Source organism: Camelus dromedarius, unplaced genomic scaffold, assembly GCF_036321535.1.
Source record: "Camelus dromedarius isolate mCamDro1 unplaced genomic scaffold, mCamDro1.pat HAP1_SCAFFOLD_97, whole genome shotgun sequence".
Classification (NCBI taxonomy): domain Eukaryota; kingdom Metazoa; phylum Chordata; class Mammalia; order Artiodactyla; family Camelidae; genus Camelus; species Camelus dromedarius.
The window spans coordinates 24,762-37,252 of record NW_026989812.1 but is presented as its reverse complement, the minus strand read 5'-3'; the positions used below and the strand labels follow the sequence as shown (position 1 = coordinate 37,252).

The following is a 12,491-nucleotide window of genomic DNA, read 5'->3' as shown; positions in this document are numbered from 1 at the left end:
TAGGAAAAAAATTGAAAAAATAAAAAGGCATCCTATGGAATGGGAGCAACCATTAGTGAACCATCTTTTGATGAATGGTAGTTACTCAAGTATATAAATAAATCATACAACTTAACAGCCAAAAAAAAAATCTAAGTTAAAAATACTGGCTCCGAATAGACAATTTTTCCAAAGAAGACATACAAATGTCCAACATTAAAAGCTGTTCAATGCCATTAATCATCAGGGGAATGCAAATCAAAACCACGAGACCATCTCTCACCTGTTACAATGGATACAGTCAAAAAAGACAAGTGATTACATGTATTGACAAGGATGTGGAGAAAAGAAAATCCTTGAGCATTGTTGGTAAAAATGTAAATTACCACACCCACTATGAAAAGCAGTTTGGAGGTTCTGCCAAAAGTTAAAAGTAGTATCCAGCTGTCCCAGCACCATCTATCAAAGAGACTGTCATTTGGCCGCTGAATGCGCTTTAGTCCCATCTCAAATATCCGTTGACATTTTATGCCAGGGTTTAGTACTGGGCTGTCTATTCTATTCCTTTGTTAGACTACGTGTGTATTTTAATACCAGCATCATGGTGTCTCATGACTATAGCACTGTGATATAGTTTTAAAGCAGAAAGTGTGATGGCTCCCAGTTTATTCCTTCTCAGGCTTGCTTTGGTATTTGGGTCTTTTGTGGTCACATCAAAGAATTTTAAGATGGACTTCTATCTTTGAAAAATGTTATTCGAATATTGATAGAAATTGCACTGAACCTGTAAATGCCTTTGGGTAGTATGGACATTTTAGCATTAATTCTTCTGGTCCATTAACCATACATCTGGTCCAGTATATCTTTCTACTTGTTTTGACTTCTTCAATTTTTTCCACAAAAGTCTAATTATAGTTTTTAAAGCACAAACTTTTCACTTCCTCAGTTAAGTTTATTTTTAAGTATTTTATTGGTTTTAAGGCTATTTTGAAAGGGGAAAGGCTAGTGTCTTCAACAAATGATGTTGGTTACACTGGAAAACCACATGCAGAAAAATGAAATTGGACAGCTGCCTTCCACCACTCAGAAATATAATTTAAAATGGATTAAAGACTGAGACGTAAGATCTGACACTATAAAACTCCTAGAGGAAAACATAGAGAAGAAGCTACTTAACACTGGTTTGGGCAGTAATTTTGGGACATGACCCCAAAAACACAAGTCAGAAAAGCAAATATCAACAGGTGGGACTACATCAAACTAAAAAGCTCCTGCACAGCAAAAGTAACAATCAGCAAAATATAAAGCCTAATACAGAGTAGGACAGAATCTCTGCAAATCATATATGGGATGAGGGGTTAATAAAATATATGTGGACCTCATACAACACAATAGCCAAAAAAAAAAAAAAAAAAAAGCCAAACATCCAAAATAAAAATTGGGCAGTAAAATTAAATCTATATTTTTCCAAAGAAGACACCCAAATACACAAAAGGTACATGAAAAGATGTGCAACATCACTAATAATTAGGGAAATGCAAATCGAAACTGGAACGAGATATCCCCTCCCTCCTGTCAGAATGATCATCACCAAGAAGACAAGAGACAAGTGCTGGCCAGGATGAGGACAAAAGAAAACCCCTGTGCACTGTCAGTGGGGATGTAACCTGGCTCAGCCACTATGGAAAAGCTACAGAGGTTACCCAAAACTTAAAGACAGAGCTACCATATGCTCCAGCAGTCCTCCCTCCTGGTGTGCATCTGAAGGGAGTGAAAACAGGGTATTGAAAAGATAGCTGCACTTGCATGTTTATTATAATATTATTCACAACAGCCAAGATATGGAAATGACCTGAGTGTACAACAATGGATAAACAGATAAAGAAGAAGTAGCATTTATACAGAATGGAATATTATTCTGCATTGAGAAAGAAAGAAATTCTGCCATTTGTGATATTACAGATGGACATTGAGGGCTTTATGCTTAGTGAGATGAACTAGACAGAGAAAGATGGATGTAAGATATCAGGTATACATGTAAAAAAACAAACTCTTAGAAACAAAGAGTAGAATGGTTTTGGGGTGGAGGAACTGTGGAGACATTAAAGGGTACAAACTTGCAACCCAAAGATAAATAAGTCATGCAAATCAAATGCACAGCACAGTGATTACAGAAAACAGTGATACATCAGTCTTCAAAGTTGCTAAGATACTATCTTGTGAATGTTCTTGTCACAAAAAATAAAGAAAATTATACTTGTGAGTCATGTGAGAGGTGTTAGTTAAAGCTGTTTGTGATCACATCACTGTATGTAAGTGGATCAAATCAACACACTGCAGACTGTGAAAAAAGAAAAAGTAGAACTGCATGATTTCACTTACACATGTAATCTAAAAAAGCCAAATTCACACAGAGAACAGAGTGGTGGTTGTCAGGGCCTGGGAGTCTGGAAATGAGAAGATGCTCAAAGAGCACAAAAGTCCAGGTTTAAGGTTAGTGAGTTCTGGGAAATCTCATGAACAGCACGGTGACTACAGCTAACAAAGCTGTATTATTTATCTGAAAGTTGCTGAGAGCAGATCTCAAAAATTCTCACCACAAAAGGGAATTAGGTGAGTTTATGGAAGTATCCTTACTGTGAAAATCACTCACAACATATATGTGTATCAAGTCACCACGTTACTTACTGGTAGGGCTGTGTCCTGGGTCACTGTCTAAGAAGCATTTCACCAGAGATGTCTCTCAGGACTCAGAATTCAGTGAGTCTGTTTCACTTCATGGGTGAACATATTCAAATGGCCTGTGTATAAAATAAAAATATAATGACTAATAGTTCATTGTGAATGGCTCACAGAATGTGTTTTAAAATTTTTGTTCCCATGCTTACATTTCACACTACTGGAACAAAATCAAATATGAGCCAACACAAATGGCACATTAGAACAATGATAACAGAATCCTGAACACAAAGATTCAGTTTCTTCCTGATGTTTTCTAATCAGAAGTGTTTTTAAAAATATTTGAACTCACCAGTTCCTAGGTGACAGCTGAAAGTGACAAAATCAGAGAACCCAAAATGGCAGATGATCCTGTAAGTGATTATAGATGTTGCTACATTTTGTGCCAGAAATTAATTATCTATTAGAAAGTTACATAAAAATACTTGAAGCTCAAGCCCTGGAATGCTTCCCAATTTTGTTAAACTCATGTTATTATAATGTCCGTGTCCATTTAGCTGATGAGGTAGGTGAAGATAAAAAATGGTCTGTTCCTCTGTGTTTAGTACAATTAAAATAACTAACAATAATTACACAATGCTTTGAACAAATCAGGTTAGATCTGGAATACAGATGGAGATATGAAAATGCTTTTCCTTGCTCTGTACATGAGTAGTAGTCCATCATGTACAAATATGTCAGATGACAAGGTATCTTCATGTTAAGAAAAACGCCATCACCACAAAGGAAAGCTTTACTGATTGTACTGAAAATAAAAGGAAAAAAAAAACAGAATTGGAAAAAGATCACGTTGACATAAAAATGCTCATGGTCACAGATACTATAGAGAAGCAACTGTGGCAGATGTATGAAGATGTAGAAGCCATCACTCCTCCACTGAATGATTACACCAAATTGTGACTTAATTATTTCATAAACTTGACAGACAACATTTCTGCTTCTATAATTTAAAATATAACCTTGAAATACTGTATAATGAGAAGTGTGATATTCTAATATCTGTTCTAAGAAGTGCATTAGACACACATAAGAATAGCCAATGGTCAGAAAGATCACATGCAATCAGCTACCACCCCATGCAAATTAATGGCATTTAGCAGATATTCATATATGTGTGCATATATAAAATGTGTATTAGTATATATGTAAATCAAGTAGAACATTATATTATAATCTAATGTAAAATTGTATCAGCAAAAGCACTGTGCTGACATGTGTCTTGGTGTAAACAGATTACAATTTTTTATTGAGTTATCATAATGGGATAATATTGTGAACCAAGTAGAAATTGTAAAAAAATGTTATCCAAAAAAAAAAAAAACAAAAAACCTGACTACATGAAAAGATGCACATTTACTATAAGGCCTCTTCCCTTATTTACTATCAGTGTCAGAAAGTCACTTGGAATAGGTTAGGAGAATTAAAAACTCTAACAAGACACAAGAATGCACTCTCTGTTAAAGAAAATAAACCAAAGGAAAAAACGAATGGACAATTAAGATCCTACAGATAAAAATACCAATTTTTATGGGAAATAAGCTTAAAATAAAAAATAAGGGGATTATATTCTAATGTCACCTTTTGAATAAAGATATACAAAATTAAGCTGAATACCTTCATATTTTGCACTTATGAAGAGAAAATGTATTTGCAATGAAAAAGCAGCCATTGTCCTGCCTTTTCAGTATTCTGAAGGTTTAGGTTTGAATATATTTCATCTTAAATGGTCTTAAGCACTATGCAGTGGTTGGTGTTTTTAAAATATCACTGTGTTTGGAACTTCTGAAAGTGATTCAAAAAATTTTTAATTGTTTTTTTGTAATAATTTGGTAGTGGCCTGGATATTATTTTTAACAAGACTACTCACCCTGGAATGCTGTAAGTTTTTTTTAATGAGTTTATATTTACACATATTTAAGATTGTCATTATATTATGAGAAAATGTCAACCCTGGCAGTATTTTGACTTGAAAACGAGATAAGCTGAGAAGCATATTTTAAGTATAAAATAAGTGATTGCATTCCTTTAAAGACAGGAAAGTAAAAGCATGATAAACTCTGACTTCGACACACTTAAAGTATAAAAGTTAACATAATGTGTTTTTACACACATCTCTAACTCTTTGGGTACTTTCTCAGCCCCTTTCTCATTACACCCACATCCCCGCTCCCGACCCGCGGTGTACACACCTCCGATCACACGGGGGAGGGGGGACCCGGGCGGTGAGGACCAGGGGCGCGAACACCCCCGCGGCCCGGATGGACGCGGACACTCACCCGCTCCCAGCAGGCGAGGAGAACAGTCCAAGCGGGCCCGCCAGCACACCCGTCCCCTCCTGCCCAGCCGGCCGGGACCCCAGCTCGGTCAGGTCCACACACACCCCGGCAGGAAGCCAGCTCAGGCCGCGGGAAACCGGCATAAACTCAGACGCGGGCGGGGAGCGTCCTCCTCCAGCGGACACGCGGCCCGTGCGGTCCCGGAGCCGCCATGGCCCCCCCCCCGCTCCGTCCTGAGGAAAACAAGCTCCGCCCCCAGGGAAGACGCTGGCTGCTGACGCGGACTGTGCATGCGCACCGCTACCTAAGACACGCTGGCTTCGCGCGCCCCCTGCCGATCCTTGAGGCCAGTGCAGGATACTCAGAACTCACTGTAGAACCCATGACCCCTCCCAGCCAGGATGCTAAATCACTGGAAATCTCAGTGCCCTGGCCTCTTTGTTGATGGCACTGGTGATGCTCTCATCCAGCCATGCCTGCTCTCTTGCCTGGCACATGCCTCAGTCCTTGGAATCCCGCCTGAATCAGATTCTGTTCTGCAGTAAGAACAGGTGCCCTAGACTCTCAAAATTCCTGACTTAGAAGATGATCAGGAAACCAAACTCAAATCTGGCAACTCCCTTGGGTCCCCTGAGGAGTGTGGTTTTCTCAGAACCATCTGCCCTGTGTCAGGAGCAGACCAAGCCTCAGGTAGCTTAGAAGGGCTATCATGCAGCCCATGCTTTGGATGGTCCTCAGTTCTGACCTGCATGATCTTGAGACACTTTTGTAACTCCTAGCTCTGTTTTCTCATACCTATAGTGATGGTTATTGATGACTAACTGAGTTATGCTCTTACAATGCGCAGGTGCTATTGTTCCTCAGATAACAGAATGTTTTGAAGGGATCAACTGTTTATCACTCCCCTCTAATCAAATATATTTTTAAAGCACCAGTTCCTGAGGTACTGGCAGTTTCTGCTCTGAGCCCCAGATCCTGATCCTGCCGGTGGTCTATAGTGATGCCAGTGTGTACATGCTCTTCCTTGTGCACCGGTGTGGAAAGGAGACAGCCCATTCCCCTGAATGAGGCTGCAGCATGCTGACACTCAAAGCAGGCACAATGAAGAATCAGCTAGAGTCCCCGGTACCAGCTGTCCCAGGTAGAAACATCACCTTCACCACAGTGTTTCTGTGCTCCTATCAGGCCTTCACTACTCCCAGCAGATTGTGCATGAGCAGTGTGACAGGTGACTGCCTGTCCCAGCACAGCATGGTGGTGATGATCCCACCTTATCTGTTTGTCTTTGGAATGTTCCCACCCCTCTCTGAGCTTCACTTTGCTCTTCTCACAGGCAGGGTTGTACAGGCATGAACCTCACAGGGTTATGGTAGGTAGTCACGGTAGATGCTCACCCAGTGGCAGGCTTTGCTGAGAGGGTTGCTGGGAGTTCTGCATGTCTTCACACTTGTCCTTCACTCTCCCCAATGAAAACACTCTTGGCCTTATCCTTCCCTGGCCTGTGGCCTTTCTATGTTTGCAAAAGGACATGAAAACACTCTGTTTGCAAAGAAGTTTTGAGGTTCTGTCCACCTGGTCCAGGAAATGCTGATTCTGCTACATGTGCGGGTGGGTGGGCTGTCATGGGAGGGGCTGGGGCAGGGCTTCCCTTTGCAATAAGCTGCCCCACCCAGGCCTTTCCATGATCCAGACTCCTGGGACCAGGGTGCAAATCCCCAGCTCCCCACTTGTCAACCATGTGACCTGGGCAACTTTCTCAAACCCAAGCTTTGTCCACCCAAGGTCAGCAGAGATGGGGGATAACAGGATATCCTGCACAGAGTGTCTGTGCAGATTAAGTGAGAAAGAACAGACAGAATAGTGGGCGGGGCCTGGCCCATTGGTTGGCAGAAGGGAGCTCACCGTGTGCAACCAGGTCCGCGGGTCACCCAGCAATCTGCCCAGAGGCTTAGCCACTCCAGCACTATCACGCATCTGAAGTCCACTTAACCACATGGGAGAGAAACAAACACATCTTCTGAGTGTAGCTGCCACAGGGAAAATTGCATCTGAGCAGGGAGTCAGACCAGAGGGTGATCAGGATGGTGGAAGATGCCTCCTGGGGTTGAGCAGAGTGGAGCTGCCCTCCGGAGCCTGGGGTTAGTGAGGATGGGCTTCTAGAAATGCCCCTCTCCTTTACCCATCAATGCTGGGTCCTGCGGGTACTGAGTCCCACAATTGGTGTTCTTCTAGTGCCCTCAGCACAGAGAAAACCCCAGGGATTCCCACAAGGCTCTGTCCACGTCCTCTGCTTGCTGAACTCCCACTCTGATTGGTGACCCCACCTGGGATGCAGAGATGAGGTGAGGCAGGGGCTTGTGCTGTCAACATCACTGCTCTATCCTGGGAATCTGGCAAACAGTAGGTGCTCGGTAAGTCATTTTTTTAATGAACAGTAATACTGGGCCAAGTTTCTATGGGTGTCTGTGCCCCCAGATCAGGGACCCCTCAGGGCCCACCTCACAAATGACATGAAATAATAATCCCACCAGAAGCAATAACAGTTCCTCAGAATAAGTGGGCTTTTCCAAGCACTCTCCACCTGTTGCAAAGGCCTCCCAGCAGGGAGGTGGGCTGTGAGGGGCAGCAGTGCACTCTCCACTGTAACAAGGAGAAAGCCAAGGGCCACAGAGAGGAGTGCCTTTCCAGTGTCACTGCTCACTTTCCCACCTTTTGGGAGACTGGGAGGCTTTTCTGCTATATTCTGGCCCTGAAGCCCCAATACTGTGTGGATATGCCTCCCTCCCTGGAGCAGGGAACCATTAAGTGACCTGTCACTTGTCACCAAGCAGACAGGCTCATTCCAGCTCATTGTGCCACCTGCAGGTTGTGCTAATAGCAGGATCCTCTGGGAGATATCACACTCTCCCAACCTGGAAACAGGTGAACAGCTCACAGGTTTCCTGGAGAGGATGGTCACATGGCCTTGATCTGGTCAATCAGCATTGTCCATCCTCCCTGGCCACTGTGATTTGCTCAGGGCTGGGCACCAGCCCAATCAGGGTCCATGGAGGTCAGGCCTTGGTGCTGGAATCCTGGGGGAAGAGAAGTTCTATTTCAGTTGGGAGTTGAGGGGTGGTGATGTCAGCCTGTGGCAGTTGGTGACTATCTTGCTCTCATAAAGGCAGAGCCATGTGAAGATGGCACCAGTGGCAGAGCCCAGAGGTGGGGAAGGATGACTTCTGCTGATGTCTCTGAGCACCAGGTACAGCCCTGCCTGAAGCTATCTCCCTTTGGACATCTCAGGTAAGTCATTCTCTCCTGCCCTGTTTGTTTCTTTAAGTCACTTTGGTTTTCTGTCACTTAAGAACAATTTTTAACTATTCCTTCAAGCTGGCTAAATGGAGACCCTGGAACTGCAACAGTGTGGTGACAGGCAATGATGTGGCTAATAGACTCCAGAGGCCTCTGTTCAAACAGGGGATTGTAACTGACAAGGGAGAGTAAACATGGCCTCAGGGAACAGATTTGCTAGTGGCAGATCCCAGTTCCTGGATATTACAGTGCACACACTCAGCCGGGTCTCAGCTCTGCTGTCACACCTGCTAACCCACACCTCTCTTCTCCCACCTGCCCGGCCTCGGGGCTGGACACCCCAGGGCACCTGAAACAGCCCAGGGCTTTGTGTTGTAATTTACACAGGCTGCTCCCACGTCTGAGGGTGAGGGTGACTGGGTTCCAGTTTACAGAGGAGAAAACAGACTAGAGGGGCTCACTGGTGAGCTGTGGGGGTGGGACTCCAACCTACCATTTGACCTATGACTTCAGAGTGGGCAGCCTCCCCACCCTTAACCAGGATGCTTGCTAAGCCTAGGGGCTCAGGAGTCCTGCTCACTCCAGCACTCCTCCTGGAGGTGAGGTTGGGGAGGGGAGAGGTGGGCTCTTCTCTATACAACATTCACCCCTGCAAGGGCACACGTGTGACCTCACAGTCTGTCATTCCTTCCTTATGACCTGGACCTCCTTGGCCGGGCATCAAAGGTGACTTGAAGTGTGAGCACGGCAGTCCATGGGTGCACACGTGGGCAGGTGTGCCATGACTGAGAGGACAGCACCACAAGTTAAGCCCCCCCCATGCTCAGATGATTACATCCTGGAACTGAGGGGTATCCAGGGGTCAGGTGGCCAATTCTGGCCTTAGGGGCAAATTCTCATCATCCAGGGGGCTGATTTTTAAATTAAATTACACATTTGCAATCCAATAGTCAAGCCCATTTCTAAGCAGACTTGTAGTCTCTCAGCTTTTACACCTCGCTGGGACCACGTCCTTAGCTTCAAACTGAGTGCCATTATGGACGTGAATGTGTCCTTTTCTTGTGTCACCTTCAGAGTAATGGACCGCCCCAAACTCTCCTCCCTTCCCCTTGTCAACACCTCCACATAGGGAGTGGGGCTCTTTTGATGCAGTTGTGCAAATGTGTGAGCTAAGGATTTAGAATGACCAGGCTTGAAGGGGCCTGCCCCACATGGCAGGGCAGGTGGGCTGGCAGGGGAGTGATGGTTCACTTGTAAAACCTCAGCTGGTGTCAGGCAGCGACAGCAGAGTGGCAGCCAAGGGCTCAGCTGGTGCAGAGTAAGTGGATTAAGTGTGTTCACCCAGACGCCTCGGGGGTGGTGGCCCCAGACTACAACTACAATTGAGGAAGGTGGAGGGTCCCCAGTGCCTGGACCTCCACCTTCTAAAAATCAGGACTGAGATGTGGCTTTGAAATCAGAACACTGGGGTTCAAAGCTTCCCCCACCACTTGGTCAATAATTCAAAGCAAATGAGCCTCAGTTTTCTCATGTGTAAAATGGGAACTTTGAAGCCTCCTTCTCTGAGGGTGGGGAGGGGAGTAAATGGGGCAACAGCAGAGCACAGGAGCTGTCTGGGCTGAGCCTACACACAGGCGGGCCATTGTTGTTGCTGCCATGACCACCGTCTTCCAGGGCAGGGTCTGCACACTCTCCCTGTGAAGGTCCAGACAGTAAACATTCTAGGCTTTGAGGGACCTACAGTCCCTGTCACAACTACCACCCTCTGCTGTTGCAGGGCAAAGGCAGCTCCTGCAGTAGGTAGTCCAGGCTCGCACCTCTGCTTCCTGAGTGTGTATTCCTGAGATACAATTGTCACATAATGTTGTTAGCTTTAGGTGTGCAGCATAATGATTTGTTACATGTGCATATTGTTAAATGATCACCGCATTAAGTTTAGTTGACATCTGTCACCACCCATAGTCACACACTATTTTCCTTGTGATGAGAAATTTTAAGAGGTACTCTCTTAACTATCAAATGCACAACACAGTGTTGTTAACTACAGTCACCCTGCAGTACGTTATGACCCCAGGACTTGTTTGTCTTATAACTGGAAGTTTGTACCTTTTGATTATCTTCACCAATTTCAACCACCCCCTCCCTCATCTCTGGCAATCACCAACCTGATCTCTGTTTGTATGGGTTTCGGTTTATTTTGTAGATTCCACATACAAATGAGATCATGGGAATTAGTCTTTCTCTGTCTTATTTATTTCACTTAGCATAATACCCTGAAGGTCCATCCAAGTTGTCACAAATGGCAGGATTTCATTTTTTTAATGTCTGAATAAGATTCCATTATACATATATATACACATATACATATATATATGTATGTGATGCATATATATGATGCATATATATGATGCATATATACATATATACACATATATACACATATATAACCATATATACATATACATATATATATGCTATATATATATATATACACACACACACACATCACATTTTCTGTATCCATTCACCTGTTGATGGACACTTAGGTTGTTTACGTATCTTGGTTATTGTAAATAATGATGCAGTGAACATGAGGGCACTATTGTCTCTTTAAATAGTGATTACATTTCCTTTGGATATATTCCCAGGAGTGGACTTGCTGGATCATATGAGAGTTCTAATTTTAAATTTTGGGGGAACCTCCTTACTCTTTTCCAGAGTGATGGCACCAGTTTACATTCCCACCAACATTGCACAAGTTTCCCTTTTCTCCACAACCCCGCCAGCACTTGTCATCTCTTGTATTTTGATTACAGCCATCCTGAAAGGTGGGAGGGGATATCGCACTGTGGTTTTGATTTGCATTTCCTTGATGATGAGTGGTGTTGAGCACCTTTTCATGTACCTGTTGGCCATCTGTGTGCCTTCTTTGGAAAAATGTCTATTCAGTTCCTCTGCCCACTTTTTAAATCAGATTGCTTGTTTTTGCTGTTGAGTTGTAAGAGTTATTATATGTTTTGGGTGTTAACCCCTTATCAGATATATAGTCTGAAAGTACTTTCTCCCCTTCTGTCTGTTACCCTGACCTCTGCTTTCTGGATGAGAGGGGTCCAGGCTCTTGGGAATCTCTGCTTCTCACGTGTTTCCAATGGTGGGTGGGTGAGGGCTGTGTTCTGATAAAACTGTGCATAACCGTGGGTCACTACCCCTTCTTCTAGGAGGTGGCTCTGAATAGTGCAGTGTGGGCAGGGATGTTTCCCTGAAGTCATCATTTAGATGGTCACATGCTCTGGAACTCACATCTTCTAGCCCGGATGTGATGGGGCAATTTGCAAAGGGAGGACCTTGCAGCTAAAACACTGAGCAGGTGCTCTTGTGTCTTACTGGAAGGACCTGGAAACCAAGTTGTGTGGAACCAGGACTCCCCCAGGTCACAAGGCTCAGTTCAGACTTCTGGGATGCAGAGACCTGCTCTGAGCCACTGTCACTGAGGAGGAAAGGCCTCAGGCAGGAGGGAGGAGCTGCTGTGTTTCACTTGCCCTGCTTGTCAAGTATCAGCTCTGGAGATGTGTGGCACATGGGCTTAGCTTTGGGCATGTAAGAGGAGAGGTTCCTAGGGGAGGGCTGGCTTTTTCCTCTGACTGAGGTCCTACTGTGTGCCAAGCACAACAGTCATCTGAGTCAGGGCTGGAAAGCCAGGCACAGAGAGGTCAGGGAAAGTTTCCAGGTCACACAACATTAGGGGCATCATTAGGGTCTGATGCAGACCTGACACTCAGCCCACATTCTCTCTCCTTTCCCAGGACCATCATGATCCCACATGTCAGCATCACCCAGAGAGGCCCAGGTATGGGCACTGGGACCTTCCCTGACTAACATGCCAGGAGCCTTAAGAGGGAGGACAAGACACTTCCTGAGTCCATGATGCCCAGAGGCTGATCTCAGCGAGAGGCCCAGCACACGCTCTGGGCCGAATCCTAGCTCTGTCCTGAGTCACTCTGTCCTCCCTGCCTCAGTTCTTCTGCCCACATGGGGCTGGAACCAGTAGCCACTTCACAAGGTTCTAAGGAACCTCCAGGATCCTGGAAGCAGTGCCCTCACACAAGGAGCACGGTGGGGTCAGCCTCCATTGTCTCCTTAACTTTTCTTCGCCTCTTTGCTGGATAAGGAGGAGTCCCAGCAGGGCCCTGGCTTGTCCCAATT

At 44.7% G+C, this 12,491-nt stretch overlaps 1 long non-coding RNA gene across 3 annotated transcripts in view; it reads right to left on the bottom strand.

Annotated features, from left to right (window-relative positions):
* Positions 1-5,248, bottom strand: part of LOC135320827 (uncharacterized) — a 44,459-nt gene extending 39,211 nt beyond the window's left edge. Inside the window, exons 1-2 of one of the 3 annotated variants that reach the window (XR_010380168.1) lie at positions 4,995-5,248; positions 2,668-2,780 (exon numbers count right to left, since the gene is read on the bottom strand). This is a non-coding gene — a long non-coding RNA (uncharacterized LOC135320827). The remainder of the gene's footprint in view (positions 1-2,667; positions 2,781-4,994) is intronic. The other 2 variants (XR_010380169.1, XR_010380167.1) reach the window with 2 other exon arrangements.
* Positions 5,249-12,491: the final 7,243 nt, after the last annotated feature.